The sequence below is a fragment of the Rattus norvegicus genome, chromosome 7 (assembly GCF_021556685.1).
Source record: "Rattus norvegicus strain SHRSP/BbbUtx chromosome 7, alternate assembly SHRSP_T2T, whole genome shotgun sequence".
NCBI classification, from domain to species: Eukaryota; Metazoa; Chordata; class Mammalia; order Rodentia; family Muridae; genus Rattus; species Rattus norvegicus.
The window spans coordinates 37,340,004-37,359,524 of NC_141540.1; the positions used below are offsets into that span (position 1 = coordinate 37,340,004).

Below are 19,521 nucleotides of genomic sequence, written 5' to 3' on the forward strand. Positions count from 1 at the left end.
GAAGAGAGAGATATTTTTTATTCACTTCGTAATCTTAACCAACACGCACACACAGGCACCAACTGTCTTTGTCTGGTTTTGAGTGGGAGGCAGAGGGAAGACGGAAGAGAGGAGATCCTGAATCATGCCAGGAGCATTCTTCCTCTGTTTGGGAAGAAGCTTGCTCAAGCCAATGAGAAAACAACAACTCTGGCTTCAGCCCCTCCGGGTTTGAAGCCCTCATTTGAGGTCACGAGGAAAGGAAGCAAATTTGGTCCTGGGAGGAAGGGCGTCTGAAGAGAGGCAGGACTTGTCTAGCATCCATTCTAGTTCAGCTCCGCACTCTAGCCTCTTCATATTGAAGAACCCCCGAGCTGGAATTATTACCAGACGCTTGCATCCACAGAGTCACTACCTGAATTCCACTATATCTTAAAAAAAATTAGGAGACAGATATTGGAAAAATGGATTTATTTTGTTTTCGAGAGAGGTTTTCATGCAGCTTAGGCTTGCCTGAAACTTGCTAGCCTTGACCTCATCTTCCTGCCTCCGCCTCCCAAATGCTGGAGTTGAAGGCCTGCACCATTCTGTTGGTTTTGGCACTGAAGATCAAACCCGGGGCTTCATGGGTATCAGGCAAGCATTTTACCCCCTGAGCCACATACCCACCCAGAAAATGGATTTGTTTACAGCTTGGCTAAACCTAGAAGAGAAAGAAGCCGAGTTTCTTCCCATCTTGCCTGCGTCTGTGTTACGTTTTCCAGAAACAGATGAAAGAAAAGCCAGATATACAGATACACAGAAGTCAGAGGCTGGAATGGCCCTCAGAGCCCTGTGCACTCTCTTCCTGGGAGGCAATTTTCTATTCTCTGCCAGAGGTTCAGCATTTCCCTCCTTGGACATGAGATTCCTGGAAAAATTCTAATTCTTTGGGAGCCCCCCAACCCCTCCCCATTTCATAGTGGCCCAGTATCCACCATCTTCCTTATAGGTTTCACCTTTGAGTCAAAATAAAATATACTGTTGTTCTTCCCATGAGTCAAATCCTTCCTCTTATACAATATGACATGATTCAACTATAATAATAACTAATAATAATAGATCGGAACCATATCAATCGATTGTACGCAAGGTACTTGCTGTGGTTTAAAGTGAGTTGTCCCCCATTGGCGTCCCCCATTGGTTTATGTGTTTGAACACTCAGGCCAAACTGATGGAGCTGTTTGGGAAGGCTGTGGAAGCTTTGGGGGTTTTGCTGGACAGACTACATCACTCCAGAGGCCTTGAGGTTTTATTGTCCCGCCCCTATTTCCAGTTTACTTTCTGAGCTCTAACTATAGACACCATGAGGCCAACCACAATGCCTGCCCCCACCTCGATGGACAGTATCCCCTCCAACTGTGACCCCGAAGAACCCTTCACTTCCTGAAGCCGTTTCCAGTCCTGTATTCAGTCACAGCAATGAGAAAAGTAGCTCATACATTTGTATCAGTTCATCCAACCTTCCCAAGCCTTGAGTGTTACTGTCAGTAGCCTCATTTTGCAGATGAGAAACACAGAGGTTAAAAAACTGTATTCAGGTCTCACAAGTGAGTACTCCAGGTAAGATTCTAATCCATTCATCCATTCGCTGAATTTCACAACTATTTTTTTTTCATATTTCTAGCTTGCCCTTCAGTCATTCTTGACATGTTTGCCCTTGTGTGGCCTTCTCAGTCTACTTGGCCAGAGCTGCTTAAGAGCAATCATTATGAAAGAGTGTGAATTCCCTGGGAGGCAGCCATGGAGACAGAGTTCTGCACATCCGAGAGGTTTATGAAGGAGCACTTTGGTGTCAACACCTGGGGAAATGTTACAAGGCAGGGGCTGGAGTGGAGTAGAGCTAAGACATCTTTATAGTGTTTGTGGGTTGGGCTGGAGAGATGGCTCAGTGGTTTTAAGAGCACTGACTGCTCTTCTAGAGGGCCTGAGTTCAAATCCCAGCAACCGCATGGTGGCTCATGACCACCTAGGTGAGATCTGATGCTCTATTTTGGTGTGGATGAAGACAGCTACAGTGTATTAACACATAATAATGTCTTTTTAAAAAATAGTGTTCGTGGGTCTCTTGAAGTCTAAACATCAAATCAATTCAAGTAATTCAATGTATATTTGATTAGATAATATCTTGCCCATATTTCATAAATCAAATGCTCAATTTTTGTCTCAAATTTTATGAAGACAGAAATCACTCAGAGTCCATTATTAAAACGCTAATGAGTCAGGAGGTGGTGGTTCACACCTTTAAGGCCAGTCTGATCCACGGAGTTAGTTCCAGAACAGCTAAAGCTAGGTAGAGAATCCCTGTCTCCAAAAAAAAAAACCCAATAATAATAATAATAATAATAATAATAATAATAATAATAATAATGGTATCTATGAATGATGATTATATAAAGAATCTGAGTCTGTAAAATAATATGTAAATTAAAAACATTTTTTTACTGATTTCCAGTATAGTGCAATGTTACAACAGTTGCCTAACAGACTCAAGGCTCTAGGATCAATCCAAGCACCACATACACCACTGAAGTAGTGAGCTATCGCTGCAAACGAGAGGTCTATTTCTCTTGTGAGTGTTAAGAAAAAGTCTACAGATGATGAAGCCCCTTATTCACACACAAAGCCTTTCTGTTTGTTTGTTCATTTAATAAAGCATCCGCTGGTTGATCCATCAAGTTGCTTGGAGAACTCCACAGTATATTAGCAAGTCTGCTAAATAACAGATAATTAGTCTCTAGGGAGGGAAAAAAAAAAAAAAACAACAGGAGAATGCCACTTCGACCAAAAATCTGTCGCCTGTCTGATGGCTTTTACATTCAGATTCAGATTCAGACCCTGCTCATCTGTTCTTCCTGTTGCAAGGCTCCTGTACCCCGGACTCTTCTCTTCCTCGCCTTCTCCACTTCACCAATCACAATTACAACTAAGCTAAAGGAATCTGTGTACAGTTATACAAATACATAAAAGGGAGCTATATGGGAGTCTCGTTTTAAGAATAACTATGCACTCAGGCTGGAGAGATGGCTCAGCCGTTAAAGGCTAGGGTCACAACCAAAACGCTGAGAATAGCTATGCACTACTGAAATCGAGGACAGTCTCAAAAAGAAACTAAAGGTACAACAGGAAATGCATCATGATGAGGAAATGGTCCATCTGATAAATTAGTTTACCTCGCTCTGTCCGAATTTCACAGCAATGTCACAGCATGATGCCACATTGCTAAGTTCATGGAGGAAATTTTGTTTCATCGTGGTATTATTATTATTATTATTATCATTATTTACTTTAAGTTATCTATATGTGGGTATGTGCATGTGAGAGCATGCACCCATGGAAGAGGCCAGAGGATCCTGCAGGATCCGTGGACTTGGACTTAGAGATGGTTGTGTGCCACTCTACATGTGCAGGGAACTAAACTCAGGAACTCTGCAAGAGCGGCAATCACTCTCAGCCACCAAGCCTCTCTCTAGCACCAGGTTTGTTTTTGTGAGACAGAGCTGTGTTATATAACCAGAGACGGATCTCAAACTCAATCCTCTGGTCTCTGACACTTGAATTCGGAGGTTACAAAGCTCAAATAGCACATCCAACGCCGACGATGTTCATGCGGTAGCTCGTGTTTTCGAAGGGAAGGACTTCTAGAAAGTCAACCACCCTGAGCTGTCTTTTAAAGCAGTCATAGCATTTGTCTGAAGCCCTACAACCATGCCGGCAACCTGCTAGAAACCAGACAGAACTTCCTGCTGTCTGAGGTAATCCAACCCTGCCCCCCTCCCTTTTCTAAACTAATTTGATTCCCCTGTTAACGCTGAATAAATGTTCTCTGTGGAAACAGTTCCTTGCTAGTCATATTGAGACAGGAAAAAAAAGAACTTGGCTGTTGGGTATACAAATTAGAGTTAGCAGTAAGGTGTTCCCCCCCCCCAACCCCCAAATGAGTCTTCTTGAAATCAAAGGAAAATTAAAAACTTATCAAAACCTGTTAGGGTGATTCATATTCTTAACCCCAGCATTTTGGAGGCTACGGCGGAAGGATCATGAGTTCGAGTCTAGACTGGTCTACAGTTCGAGACCCTGAATCAGAAAAACTGAGTGCTTAGTGGTAGAGCATCTGGCTAAAATGTGCATCCCCTGGGGGTGTAGCTCAGGGGCGGGGTCCTTCCCTAACATTAACAAGGTCTTGGGATCCTTCCTAGCACCACCAAAGGTGGGATGGGTGAGTGGAATTAAAGCTTACCAAGTGAAAATTTCTGTATGAGTAGCCTTTCCATGTATCAGCTCAAGATTTAAGCATATTTTAAGTAGGTTATTCTGTATGGGAAGGCTTCCCATGAGTCAACAGAAGCCTTCCCATAGACTTACATAATATGTGTTGGGCAATTTTAGAGAAGTCCTTATCGTGCCTCTCGTTGTTGAAAGCTGAGCTATGAGAGAGAAACACTGTAAAGAGCCAGGCCTGGAGATAAACCTACACCAACATCAGCTGCAAAGGGAAACTGACTAATCTAAGAACTCTGTCTTTCCTTCCTCATGCTGGTCCTGATCCAGCTGGAGGAAGCTGCCTGGCATTTGCTGGCTTTCCCTTACAATCGACTGGCTGCAAGCCGCAGAGGAAGCCAGGCAGGTCCCAGCAGAAAGGAAACTGCCCAGCACCTTCGTCAGCTTCCTGCTGCATCCGACTGATAGCAGAGAGGGGAGGATGTGACGTGAGACCTCTGCAGTCTAAGATGCGGCTGATAAAGGCCTCCACCTTCCATTCGGAGCCCGGTGACTTAGTTTTCGTCTGGCCAGCTCGAGGTTCAGGATTTCAAGCTTGCCTCTTACACACCTCTTAACTACCCAGTCCTTGAAAATGCTTACGTTGTAGAAGAGATTAAGAGCCCAAAGTTAAGATATATGTATTTGTTTTCATTAAACAGCCCCCTGATGATCTATAAGACTCCAGAAATACACCGAATCTGTTTCTAGGGAAATCAGCTCCTCCAGACTTTGGTCAACTCATCACAGACATTTCCACAGGGGGAAATGTCTTCTGATTTGGCGACGGGTTAGGAGTGTGTTGGAGACATTTTATTAGATTCTGTTTCTCAGATATTCCTAACAGGGCAGTAAGAAACTTTACTCAAATACTTTAATGACTGCCATTTGATTAAAGAAGAAAATTTAAGCGTTTTCCCAAAGATTGGAAAGTCTTACATCATACTCAGTCTTCACCTCTCTTCCCAGACTTGTCTCGAGCCATCCCAGTGTCACTTTCTTATTTGTAAGAGTCTACGCATTGTGTCCCAAGCTTTAAGAGCTGGGACTAAAGCCAGGCTACTGTCCTAATGGACTTACCAATTCTATTCTCCTTTTAAGGTTGTGTTCCGAGGTCAAATCTAGTTCAAGGACCCTGTAACCGTGCAACATCTCTCTGTCTCTTGAGAACTAATCATCCTACCAATGGAGTACATGTTAGGCTCTTTGTTGTACAACATTACTCCCCAGTCCCTCCTTTCTTATTTAAACTTGCATGATTTTATAATGAATTAGGGAGAGAGTTCTTTATTGCATGCCCCAAATAATGCTTGCCCAGCATCCCGAATTACTACTTACTACTTTTTGTTTCCTTTGCAGTATGGTCTTATGTAGCCCAAGTTGGCTCTTTGGCACAGGAATGACATTGGACTTCTGATCCCCCTGCCTCTGCCTCACAAATGCTGGAATTACAGGTCTTCACCACCTTGCTTTGTCTTATGCTGTACTGGGGTAGAAGGCCAGGGCTTTGTGCATGCCAGGCAAGCACCTTACCAATGGAGCTACACCCCCAGATACTCCAGTCCTCACATATTAGCCAAGTGAGTCTTTGGAGGCTCCTTCTTTGCTAAAAGCTTCTTGGAGTAGGTAGAACTGATGAAAGGAAGGGGGGGGGGAGAAAAGACAAGGAGGGAAGGAAGCAAGGAAGGAAGCAAGGAAGGAAGGAAGGAAGGAAGGAAGGAAGGAAGAAAGGGAAGGGAAGGGAAGGGAAGGGAAGGGAAGGGAAGGGAAGGGAAGGGAAGGGAAGGGAAGGGAAGGGAAGGGAAGGGAAGGGAAGAAAAGAAGAAAAGCAGTAGAAATTACCCAGTGAGAACGGTGGACTTGGAGGATCCTAGATAAACTATAAACTATCCTTCCAATACAGCTTGTGCTACAAAAGACCATGCCAGAGAGAGAGAGAGAGAGAGAGAGAGAGAGAGAGAGAGAGAGAAACAGAGACAGAGACAGAGACAAAGACAAAGACAAAGACACAGAGAGACACAGAGAGAGACACACACAGAGAGAAGAATATTTGATAAAGAGTTCTCCTTAACGTACTATAAAATCATGCCAGCGTAAATAAGAATGTAGAGATTAGGGAGTAATACCGTGCAACAGGCAACGTAAAGGTCCCAGATAAAATAGCCTTCTACTATTTACAGATGTTCTACTTTCCAATCAGATCACTCTGTTTTGTGGTGGAGCAGAGGCCAGCAAAGTAAAGGGCCACCTGGTATTCGCTCCCCTTCTTTCTCTCTGTTTCTCCTAACTCCGGGTTCCCTGGGATTGTCCCCTGAAATGATGATTGTATAATCCCAAACTTATTTTCTAGAAAATATGAATAGTCAAAAAAAAAAGGTAAACCTTAAGCTTGGTGTTAGGGGAAAGACACTCTTGTGTTTGTTTGTTTGTTCGTTTGTTTGTTTTATTTCAGCGACTTGCAAGGCAGAAGTAGGACAATCACAGACTGCTTAGTGACACCATCTGTCAAATGCAGAAAGAGAATTGGAGTTTAGCTGAACGTTTGAGCTTTTGCCTGAGCAAACATGAAGCTGTAGGTTTAGCCCCCCCATCACCACCACCAATATAATAATAGCACAAAATAACAAACACATGACAAAAATATTAAAACCTCCTTGCCACATGTCCTAGCTGGGGTTTCTATTACTATAATAAAATACCGAGACCAGGGCTGGAGAGAAGGCTCAGTAATTAAGAGCAATGACTACTCTCCCGGAGGACCCAGGTTCAATTCCTAGCACCCACATGGCGGCTCATAACTGTCTGTGACTCCAGTTCCAGAGGCTCCAACACCCTCACACAGACATGCACGTAGGCAAAACACCATCACACAATGAAATAAAAGTAAATAAAAATTAAAAATAAAACAAAACACTGACACCCAAAGCAACTTGGGGGAGACAAGGTTTGATTTAGCTTCCAAAATCTAGTGTTGAGGTGTCAGAGCAGAAACTCAAGGAAGAGATCTAAGGCTAAGACTTGATGTAGAGACCACGGAGGAGTGCTGCTCACTGGCTTGCCCCCTTCCTGGCTTGCTCAGCCTGCTCTCTTATAGCACCAAGTACCATAGCCAATAAAGAGCTTGACCCTCTTCCCTCAATCACTAATTAAGAAACTGGCACTGTACACTTACCTATAGGCCAAGCTCATGGAGGCATTTTTCTCAACTGAGAGTCTCTCTTCCCAAATGACTCTCTCTTGTATCAATGAACACACCATATGTGTGTCCCTAGCATCCCATGAGATCTTCCATTAACAGATATTGAAAACTGCCTTATATTAACATATGTAAATATTTCGCAGATTTTGGCTGCATAGTATTCCGATATGTGGCTATAGTGTTCTTTATTCGTCAAGTGAAACTCTGGGCTGTTTCCCTGAGTAACATTATACATACGTAGGTATTTCATACATTCCTGTCCTAGATGGCCTCCTTTTCCCTATCATGACCAGCAACTTGAGGGAAGAAAGGATCCAGATCTATTTGATCTATAGGTTACATAGTCTATCACTGAGGAAAATCCGGACAGGAACCTGGAAGCAGGAACTGAAGCAGAGACACGAAGAAATGCTTCTTACTGGCTCGCTCAGCTATCCAGCCCAAGCCAACCTGCCTGAGGACTGATACCACCCATGACGGGAAGAAAATGCCCTCCTAGACACGGTCACGTGTCCTCCATGAAGAGAGAATCTCAGTTGAGGATTCACCTTCCTCGGATTGGCTCAGTTCACTCTGGACTCTCCCGGATGTCTCCACCTCAGGCAATGCTCTCCCTGCTCTCCCTCATGTCTACAATAAAAATCTCCGTACCTAAGAAGTAGTCGCATCCTCCTCCTTTTTATTTCTGTTTTTCATTCGGTGTGTTGATGGAAGTTTTGCTTTCTGCCTTAGGGTGGACAGAACACAATATCCCATCAAAAAACGTAGGCCATACTTGTCCCGTTAGAAACGGCATCAAATATAACTTCAGATTCTCAAGAGTCATTTGTTTTCTCCTTTTTACTCTGCGAACCATTTGTTCTTGAAGAAATCTTCACCCCGGGGACTAGTCATTTGAGCCTCTATTTTTAAAAACCCTGAGCACCGGTCTCAAAGAAAATTGAGGTGGGGACTTTAACATAGCACTTGTCACCACTGTGATGGTGCCCTTTCCTAGTCGCTAAGTCAAACCCCCCCTGCTCAAGCTCACAGTCTGGCAAGGAAGCATACACAGTACAGGGGCAGGAAGGGAGTCAATTAGGCTCATACACAGCTGTTTGTTCCAACTGCAATGCTCTGAGCACATGACACACCCATGCTGAGGGCTGGTGTTGATGTCACTGCAGCTGACACTTCTACGTGCTAGCATAATGAATAATATTGACACGAAGGCAGTGTCCCAGTTCTTAGAACCTGTAGTGGTTAGGGTTTCTATTGCTCTGACAAAAACACCATAACCCGAAAGCAAGTTGGGTCGGCTTACACTTCCGGATCACAGACCATCCTTGGAGGGAGTCAGGAGAGGAAGGAACTCAAGCAGGACTGGAGGCAGGAGCTGATGCAGAGGCCACAGAGGGATGCTGCTTACTGGCTTGCTTCCCCGGCTTGCTCAGCCTGGAACCCAGGACCACCAGCCCAGGGATAGCACCACCCACCATGCACTGGGCCCTCCACCACTGATCACTAATTGAGAAAAATTACCTTACGGCTGGATCTCGTGGAAGCATTTCCAGGTGAAGCTCCTTTCTGCCGCGATGATTCTAGCCTGTGTCAAGTTCACATACAAAAGCGGCCAGTACAGAACCCAAAGGTCGAAGCCTGACTGAAAGTGCTGGGACTGGTTAGGGGCAACGTGACAATCCTTAACATAAAACAAGTTGCACATAGTTACAAAGAATACAGAGAGGAGGAGGGATTTAAATACCCACAGGAGCAGAAAGGCAGGGCAGCTGAGGTGAAGAAAAAAGAAACCCAAATTTACAGGATTGAGTGGACCGGGAAAGTGAACAAGCTAGAGAGAGCTGCATGCAAAAGATTATAATTAGCAAAAGGATGAGGGCCTGAGGTATTTTTACTGTAAAGGATGACTAATCTGGGGTAGCCAAAAAACAGTGCGTTCTGTGTGTGTGTGTGTGTGTGTGTGTGTGTGTGTGTGTGTGTGTGTGTTTTATAGGCAAGGGGTATGAAAGATGGATAGAAAAAGAAATGAAGTCACCCTTTAATTAAAGACTCCTTTCTTCGTTGCATTTTCAATGAAGCTCATATTTTCTTACACATTTTATCTGACACACATCCAAAGCCCCGGTACAAACACAAATTGGAATGATGTAGAAACGACCTGTAGGGGAGACAGAAAGACCAGGTCAGACAGAGTTGATCTGGATTAGTCACAATCCCTCCAGACAAATTTAAAATGAATCCTAGGTATGAAATCTAATACATCTGTAGGGACAAACAGCTCGGCCTCAGGTTTGAACAAAGCAAAGACTTTTTTTTTTCAAACCTGCAAAACAATACATTTTTTTAATGGCACGATCCATTGGCCCCGGGCATCACCCTTCTTTTGCCTCCTCCTCATTTGCGGTTCCTTTCCTTTCCTACAAGTAGTAAGCCTTTGTCTCCATGCCTTGTATATATTTAAATCTAGGTTCCGCATAGGAGAGGGACCCCAAGATAGAACCGTATTTAAAGTAAGGGGATGCATTGCTTTTGTATTTATGATAATTAGAACTATTGGGATAAAGAATAATCAAAATGTAGCTGAAAAGAGGGGCCGGGAGTGAAATCGGTTGCATTATGAGGCTTTAATGATCTTCACTTTGTAAACGCCCAAGAGATTTTCCTAATGAATACTCCAGAGTGTAGCCATCTTTAAAAAATCTGCTTGGCTTTAACAAGGGGGAAAAAATACATAATAATTATTTTTTCAAAAAGACATTGCCAAGTTTTATCCATGCCAAGTGCTGGAGGAAATTTTAATGTGAAATGAACCACAGAAAATCAGCGGTAATGAGCGCGGCTTACAAAGACTGTCATCTGCAGAGACGCTGGCATTTTCTATTCTTCTCTCGACTCCTCCTCAAACTGTTCTCGCCTAATCCTCCTTGTTTATATTATCCACCCCCTTAAAACTCAACACTTGACAGACTCCAGGGATTAAAAACAAGCACTCCATTCCCAAATCGTCACATATAAGGCCAAAGTAGCAACAGAGGTTGAAATGACCTCACTAAGATCCTACAGCGTAGGTCAGCCTTGTCCGGCAGATCCAGGCAAAGGCTTCATCTATTTAGTTGTCTTTGGTTTGCTTTTTGTGTTGGTGTAGAGATGGAAATCAAGGCCTCCTGTGTGCTAAGCGGGCACTCTGGGGCTCAGTTACATCCCCGGTCTAATTATTCTTTCGCAATGACTGTCTAAATCTTGCTTGCTTCAGAACTCAGGAAATCAAGCCTGGAACTTCCTGGGAGAGTAGAGTGGAGGGAAAGGGAAGGAAGCAGTGAGGTTGGGTGTTGAGAACTGGCTTAGAAGTGATCATTTGGGGTAGGATGGATTGCTGCATGCAGACTTCATGCCCAATACTCTTAAACCATTGTCCCACAACCTTTAAGCACTTCTTGTTCAGGAAAGCTCTGCACCCCCCTTCTAGGAACACATGATCTGTGCATCAAGTGACCAGCGTCACGTGATCAGCTCATGGGATGAGTGATGTTAGGTCTCAGCCAATCCTGGTAAAACCGTTTTCCTTTCCGAGTGACTGGGATGGGAACAGACAGGTGGGGCCAGCATTGATCAGTAAGATTTGAGAAGTTATCTGAGGACTCCCTGAAAAGGTTTTATTCTCCAAGGAAAAAGAAAGGCCTTTTATGTCCCTCCCTTTAATTTCACTTTGAAATAAAGGTTATTTCCTATGGTGGTGACAGCAAAAGGGGACAATCACTAAGGGAAAACTTCTGACTCATTGAGGAAGCAGGATGGAATTTGCTTTGCAGATAACAGTGCTGAGTTACTGAATCAGACTTGAGGCAGTCTCCTGATTGAGCAAAGGGGAAAAATACTCCTATGACCATTAAGTCATCATATATGGTCTTAGGCCTTTATCTATGTTTGACTGTTCCCCACACCCATTCTTTCTGTAGTACTCAAAATCGAAGCTAGGGTCTCTCATATATTAACCAACTCAGCTTAACTACTGAGCTATGTCCCCACCTCAGGTTTCTGTTTCTTATAGCAGACAGAAAGATTTTCAACACAGTAGAAACTAAGAGTATATGCCAAGAGTGAGATGGAGCTCTAAGTAGGAGAGCTGTGGAAATATTCACATCTTGGAGTCCATTTGCTGAGTTTTGGATGTCCTTCTATCTGGGTGAGGCAGAGCTGGCCCCAAAGGTGTCATAAGCTGGTGAAGAGCTGGTCATCTCCAGATCCCTTCTACTTTTCTTTCTTAGTATAATACCCTTTAGCCCAGATCCTTATTGTCCTGCGTTCAAGCTCTTCTTACAGACAGGTCCCCTGTCTTTTGTCTCTCCACCTTCTGATCTACCCTGGGCATGACAGTTAGATTAACCATGATTTGTATCACTTCCTTTGGTGGCGCTCTCTCTCTCTCTCTCTCTCTCTCTCTCTCTCTCTCTCTTTTTCTCTCTTCTGTTGCTGTGAAGAGACGCCATGACCAAGGCAATTCACAGAAGAGTTTATTGGGGTTTATAGTTTCAAAGGGTGAGTCCGTGATGATCATGGCAGGAAGCATGGCAGCAGGCAAGCAGCCATGGTGCTAGAGCACTAGCCAAGAACTTACATCCTTATCAGCAAGTGTAAGGCAGAAAAAGAAGACAGACTTGCAATGGGGTCAGCTTTTGAAACCTCAAAGCCTATACTCCTAGAAACACACCTCCTCCAAGAAGACCTCACTTCCTAATCCTTCGCAAACAGTTCCACCAACTGAAGTCCAAACATTCAAACATATTCAAGCCCTATGGGGACCATTCTCATTCAAACTACCACTCTCCGCATTTTGAAAGTTTACTTTCACACTGGCCTTGTGTTAAGGTTTTTTATGGTAGGAGTCTCTAACTGGACTATAGTTCCTTAAGGTTAGCTCTCTGTTGTAATTGATGTTTTAAAAAGTTCTCATGAAACGTATGTAATAACTTTCAGTAGTTTTAGTCAAGACATGTTTGTTTAACATTATTTTTAACCTCACACCTTAAAGATTTTAGAATAAACAGTATTGACTGGATGCTGCCATGATCCTGCCTTGATGATAGTGGACTGAACCTCTGAACCTGTAAGCCAGCCCCAATTTAAGGTTGTCCTTTATAAGACTTGCCTTAGTCATGGTGTCTGTTCACAGCAGTAAAATCCTAACTAAGACAGTGGTATATATATGTGCATGTTATAGGCATGTGCGTGCATGGTGTATTCATGTGGGTGTATGTGTGAATGTCAATCTCTCCAGTCTCAAAGTATAATTTTTAGCTAGCAATACCATTATCATGTGATTTTTTTAAGAATGCAAAATAGAACTAGCTTTCTGATCATACAGTATTTAACACTTCAACCATTGTAATAATCACAGTCGTAATTGTCCAATCTTCTGCATGTTCTTGATGCCACAACTCTGTTCTTATCATCTTAACATCTAGAATGTTCTTTTTGTCCACCCCTAACTAACTCTCAAACGTTCAAGTCTTACAAATCTTTCTGGGCCACTGTAATTTCCTGTGGATTTTCTTTCTTTTGAGTTTTCCTGTTGTCTTGGCATCCTCATCACTCATTGCGTCTTTGGCAGTGAAATTTGGGGTACACATAGAACCCAAATATCAGGAATTCCTCCTCCTTTCAGTGCTTAGTAGAATAAACACAACTCTGAGTGGACATCATGTTGCTCTCCTGGGAAGGGCACGTGGATTCTCTGACTGTGGCTGTCCAGACCTCTGCTCCGTGCATCTTTCACACTGAGCTGCCTGCATTTCCTCATTTCTTATTCTTTTCTACCATCACATCCCCCCAAGAAGTGCATAATTTATATGTGTTTCTCTTCCTCCATTCCTTAAAGCACCATCATCACAAGGCTGGTCCATGGAACTACCCTTTCCTAAACATTTTGGATTAATAGAATTAAATGAACAGAATAGAAAATGACCTAGTCTCCTATATTACCTATGACTATATCATAATGAAGTCATCTACAGCTATTGAGTAGTCAGTGTATTGTCAGACACTGAGCCAAGCATTGTGCTTGCATTGTTTTTGTTTTGTTTTGTTTTGTTTTTGGAGCTGAGGACCGAACCCAGAGCCTTGCGCTTGCTAGGCAAATGTTCTACCACTGAACTAAATCCCCAACCCCTTGCATTGTTTAGCTAGATATTTACCCACTAGCACACATGTGGTGAGCCAGGGGGCCAGGATTCAAAGTCCTAGGCTTTCTGACCTTGGAGACTCTAATACTGACCTGCATTTCTTTTTCTTTTTTTTTTTTTTTTGGTTCTTTTTTTCGGAGCTGGGGACTGAACCCAGGGCCTTGCGCTTCCTAGGTAAGCGCTCTACCACTGAGCTAAATCCCCAGCCCCCTGACCTGCATTTCTAATGCTCACCACCATCTTACTAGGACCTCTTACTAGACATAGAAATCTTATTGTTTGTCTATCCATCCACTGTCTAAAAAGTTTCCCTTTCTTCCTTGTAAAATTTGACGTCCACGGGAAGTGAGTACTGTCCCACCCTGAGACCTATACCTTGATCTCAGCAATTTTGTCCAACATGGATTCACTTAGGTGCAGACATGCAATGCATTCTGGCTAAAAAGCTGTGAAAAGACTCTTTTGAGCTTTTCCCAGGAAAATATCCCTCTTCCCAAGATAACCGTTTCCTACCAGGACTGTTTCTTTCTTTTTTTTTTCAAGGCAGTGCTTTGAGTATTTTTCCCAAGGAAAAGGATAACACAGAGAGAGAGAGAAAGAGAGAGAGAGAGAGAGAGAGAGAGAGAGAGAGAGACAGAGACAGAGACAGAGACAGACAGAGACAGAGAGACAGAGACAGAGATAGAGAAACAGAGAGAGACAGAGACAGAGAAAGACAGAGAGAGACAGAGACAGAGATAGAGAAACAGAGAGAGACAGAGACAGAGAGAGACAGAGAAAATGATGATGATGATGGTGGTGGTGGTGATGGTAATGATGTTTGGAAAGGCTGGTCTTTACTGTTGGCCCACCAGAAGACTTCATCCTGAGTATCCCTACTTCTTTTTGGGACAGTATTCTGAACACTTATACCTGTTTTGAGCACATGCTCTCTTCTTTACACTGGAAAATATTCTAGTGGATGTTTTGATGTCTCTTTCCTAAGAACATCCCTACTGCCATCTCTTTCTACTACCAACAGCCTTCACTGAATCCCAGGCTCTCCCAGGTCACCATTTTCTCAATGTGAGAAAATGTCTCCCAACGTTCTACTACTTTAAATGCGATAGAACAACTCCCCGTATTCTCAATTTCTCCCATCTGTCTTCTCCTCAAAGACTCCTCCCCATCACTTCCTGATCCAAAGGCCCACTTAATGAGTTCTCCTGAAGAATTACTCCCAGAGATTAGATGCTGAAGGCCAGCAGTCCTATTGTGGAATCTGGATCTCACTCGGTACCAGGGCTGCCTAGCTGTGTCCCCTTTGATACACTGCTTATTGTTTCCAATGCTCATCTTCATCTGTCAAATGGGAACAATAACTGAAGGGTTGTTAAAATGATTGAATGATGTAATCACACATACAGAAAACTTTACAATGGTGCCTGGCACTTGTAAGTATTCGAGAGGAAAATACTAATTGGCAATAAAGGAAGGAAACTAGCTTAAGTAGGCAGAGTGGAAAATTTCCACTCAGTATGCTAGCAGCTCATGGATTGAAAAGCCCAGCTTAGTTACCAAAGAAAAATTAAGGACCAGGGTAGCCACAGGGATTCAGGTAACCAGACAAGGAGGATCAGGGTAGATCAGGTTTCTGTCCTCTGCGTTTCTCTACTCAAGATTCAAATTTCTCAGAGAATCATTTGTTGATCTAGTTTAGGTCATATTGCTACCTATTTGCCTGATTAGCAAATTATCTTGTGCAGTGAAATGACTAAATCATCCCCAGTAGTATACGTAAACAAACAGGACACTTTCACAACAAGGAGTAACTTATGAACAAACGCACTAACTGCATTTGTCGCTCTAGAATTGCTACACTCGTGGGGCAAGTACTGTGTCTTGTTAGCTACACTGACTGATGTTTCAGCCCCACCATTATTGATCTTCTGAGATTGCTGCTTTATTTTTTTTTCCTTATAAAATTTCACTTGTCACTCACACAGGGCTTGCATTTTCAAGGCTCAGTCCAAAAGAAGACACATGGTTTCTTTCTTGCAGGTTTCAAACTTGGAAAAATCTGCCAGCTGACAATGGTGAAGGGATATAGCAAGACTGTCCCTAAAGGTTTTTAACCCCAAACTCAGTATTACAGACAAAAGAAAGGAAGTACGGATCTACTTGTCAGTCTGTCCCCTTTGTTGCCCTCCAAATTTTGCCCTGATTCCAGCCCTAGAATGGGATGAAATAAAGAAGAAAAGGAGGGGTTGGTAGAAAAGCATCTCCATGGATTGGCAAAAAAAACATCTCAGTGGGCTGGTCTTTTGTTCTGTCTTCAGAGGGTATGTTCTTTTGGCATTGAACATCTGTAAAAGATGACTACAGGCAGAAGATATCAATTGTGTCTGTCTTTCTTTATACAAGCAGCTTCCTCTCAAATCTATCTCTGCTATTGAAGATACCATTTGCCCTGTAGTATCCTGTCTCCCAATAGCTGACTCTTTGAGCCATCCCTTTCTGACAGAGCGCTTCTCAAGCATTACTTTGGCCTCATGACTTCCAAATGATACTCTAGCTCCTGATCCAGATGTGAAAGCAAACTGGCTGAGACATCTGTTCCTACTAGGTTCATCGGCACTGATTCTACTGATCTAACTGCCTACGGGGAGGGATATTCATTTCCCACCGTTCCAGGTGGTCTGCCTCACTCAAAACTGCACACAGCAAACAAACAAACAAACAAACAAACAAACAGGGAGGGAGCCCACGGTTCCTGGTGCACTTGTCTATGGAAAGAAGAGAGTAAGAGGGGGTGTGGGCCTGGTATAAGTATTGGGGAACTCTAACAGCAAATGTTCAAGTGCTATAGGGTAGAAACAGAGAAGGAGATGTCAAAAGGGTAGAAAGAAAAACAGGGAAAATGTGCTCCTGTGGAAGCCAAGGGGAGGGAAGGTTTTCAAAAAGAGAGAGACAATAATCAAAATGTAGCATAAGAAATAATGGCGAAGCTGGGTAGTGGTGAGGCAGAGCCAGGTAGATCTCTGAGTTCGAGGTCAGCCTGGTCTACAAAGTGAGTTCCAAGACACCCAGGGCAACACAGGGAAACTCAGTCTCAATAAAGAAAGAGGAGGAAGACGGCGAGGAGGAGGAAGAAGCAATGGCAGATTATTCGACTTATAAGGGTAGATAACACATTTAACACATGCTACAAAGTGGATGAGCCCTGAGGATATCACACTAAGCCACAGAAGTCAGTCATGAAGGAGCAAGTATTATATGATTTGTTTACATAAAGTACCTAGAATGCCAAACCCATGGTGACAATAGAGCTGTGGTTCCCAGGGTTGGGTGAGGAGGGGCTAATTAGGGAGTCAGTGCTTAACGGGTGTAGGGCTTCAGTTTTGCTGTGAGTAGGTAGTGGCGAGAGAGGTACGGCAACATTGTGAATGTGCCACTGAACTGGATGGACACACAGGCGACCGAGGTGGCAGACTGTGTGCTATGCATATTTTATCACTGTTATTGTAAAGACAGGTCCATAGAGTCCGATGCTGCTAAAAGCTCAGGTTCAGAGAAGGGTGAAAATAGCCCTTGTGATGAAGCAAAGAAGTGCAGACCGACAGGAACCGATGTAGATCTTTCCTGAGAGACACAGCTGGAATACAGCAAACACAGAGGCGAATGCCAGCAGCAAACCACTGAACTGAGAACGGGACCCCCGTTGAAGGAATCAGAGAAAGAACTGGAAGAGCTTGAAGGGGCTCAAGACCCCATATGAACAACAATGCCAAGCAACCAGAGCTTCCAGGGACTAAGCCACTACCTAAAGACTATACATGGACTGACCCTGGACTCTGACCTCATAGGTAGCAATGAATAGCCTAGTAAGAGCACCAGTGGAAGGGGAAGCCCTGGGTCCTGCTAAGACTGAACCCCCAGTGAACATGATTGTTGGGGGGAGGGTAGTAATGGGGGGAGGATGGGGAGGGGAACACCCATATAGAAGGAGAGGAGGAGGGGCTAGGGGGATGTTGGCCTGGAAACCCGGAAGGGGAATGACAATCAAAATGTAAATAAGAAATACTTGGGCTGGAGAGATGGCTCAGAGGTTAAGAGCACTGTCTACTCTTCCAAAGGCCCTGAGTTCAATTCCCAGCAACCACATGGTGGCTCACAATCATCTATAATGAGATCTGGTTCTCTTCTGGCCTGCAGGCCTACATGGAGGCAGAAAGCTGTATGATCTATATATAATAAATAAATAAATATTTTTTTTAAAAAAAGAAATACTCAAGTTAATAAAGATAAAAAGAAGAAAAAGAAAAAGAAATAACCCTTGTGTCTTTGTGTCCTGGGGACCGCTGGTGACAAGTATGAGGAGGATCTGCCTACATTCCCGATGACCCCATTATTCACATGTAAGGAGCCAAACATACTTTCTGCCTGACTTCCTTAGAGTAAACCTGATTCAGGCCATGGTCAGCTCCCATGATAAGCCTCTTCCTCCTGTCCCTGCCTTCACTGATTCATCTCATTCTCCAGGGTCCTGTCTTTGGCTCACAAGTATTGTGCGAGTAAGAGTAAGCCTCCATACTGCTGGCCAATATCTTCCCCCTGTTTCCAATTAGCGAACACTCTACTTCCCGAAGCCTTTTCCTAGATTAACTTCATTGGACTTAAAAAATTCTTACCACTGTTTTCATCTCAATTATCCACTAAATGTCATTTAAAGAAGAAATAAAACGCCATTTTGAATTTATTTCACAGTTATTAGGAGCTCGACATTCTATAAGTATTTATTTTCTCCCATGTCATAAGCTCGACAGAACCTGTGTTAGCATGGTACCTGTTGTGATCATTGCTGAAGATAGGGGGTCCCTACCTCATCACCCAACGAGGCAGAGTCTAGCCAGTCTTGGACATGGAAGTATATGACTTGGGACATTAAAAAAAAAAAAAAACATGAATGGGGGAGAGATGGCTCAGAGCACTGATGGTTAAGAGCACTGGCAGCTCTTCCAGAGGTCCTGAGTTCAAATCCCCACAACCACTTGGAAGTTCACAACCGTCTGTAATGGGATTCGATGCCCTCTTCTGGTGTGTCTGAAGACAGCTACAGAGCACTCGTATATATAAATGAAATAATAAATAATTCTTTAAAAATGAATGGCTAAGTAAAAGGTATCTCTACAGGATCACTTACAGCTATTTTGGGAATGAGTGTATCAGTCCCTTTCAGTCCAAACTCAACCCCCTGCTGATTAAGTCTAGTAAGCATACATTCGCCACCCTGACAATGTTGTAAAAGCTGCATATTCTCAAAGCCTAACTGTTACAAACAGGGCTCTGCGTCACTTGCTTTGCTCAGCTCCCATATGCATTCTGTGTCCCACAATGAGTGGGTTCCCATGGCTGGAAGGATGGCACAGTGGTTAAGAGCGGTGGATGCCCTTTCATAGGACTGGATTTCATTCCCAGCCACCAACACTCTGCCTCCATGGTGGCTCACAACCTTGTATAACTCCATCGCCATGGAGTCTGATGCCTGTCTCTGGCTTCCAGGGCCGCTGAATACACACCATGCCACACAACATGAACGTAGTCAAAACATTCATACACATAAAATCAAAGTAAGTCTCCTTTGAAAAGCAATTTATCTCATTTTGCCATTTATTCATTCTAACCGATGACTAGAAAACGCATGATCAATTAAAGGACATCTCATGGGACAAAAAGGGAATAACTGCTGGGCATTGTTTACACAGTGATAGACACACACCAGTTACACCAATTTAATGTCAAAGTGAGAAGGAGGAACTCAGGCTAAAGAGACGTCTTATATCAAAATGTGTTCAGTATTTCCATCCTTTCCTTCTATGCAACATC

The 19,521-nt window shown here is 43.4% G+C and overlaps 1 long non-coding RNA gene across 5 annotated transcripts in view; it reads right to left on the minus strand.

Annotated features, from left to right (window-relative positions):
- The window catches only part of LOC148004617 (uncharacterized), a 23,056-nt gene continuing 3,535 nt past the window's right edge, over positions 1–19,521 (minus strand). For 3 of the 5 annotated variants that reach the window (XR_015625225.1, XR_015625223.1, XR_015625226.1), the window contains exons 2-6: positions 9,513–9,635; positions 8,999–9,158; positions 8,129–8,204; positions 6,661–6,780; positions 1–410 (exon numbers count right to left, since the gene is read on the minus strand). This is a non-coding gene — a long non-coding RNA (uncharacterized LOC148004617). Of the gene's footprint in view, positions 411–2,442; positions 2,734–6,660; positions 6,781–8,128; positions 8,205–8,998; positions 9,159–9,512; positions 9,636–19,521 lie in introns of those variants that run through there. The other 2 variants (XR_015625224.1, XR_015625227.1) reach the window with 2 other exon arrangements.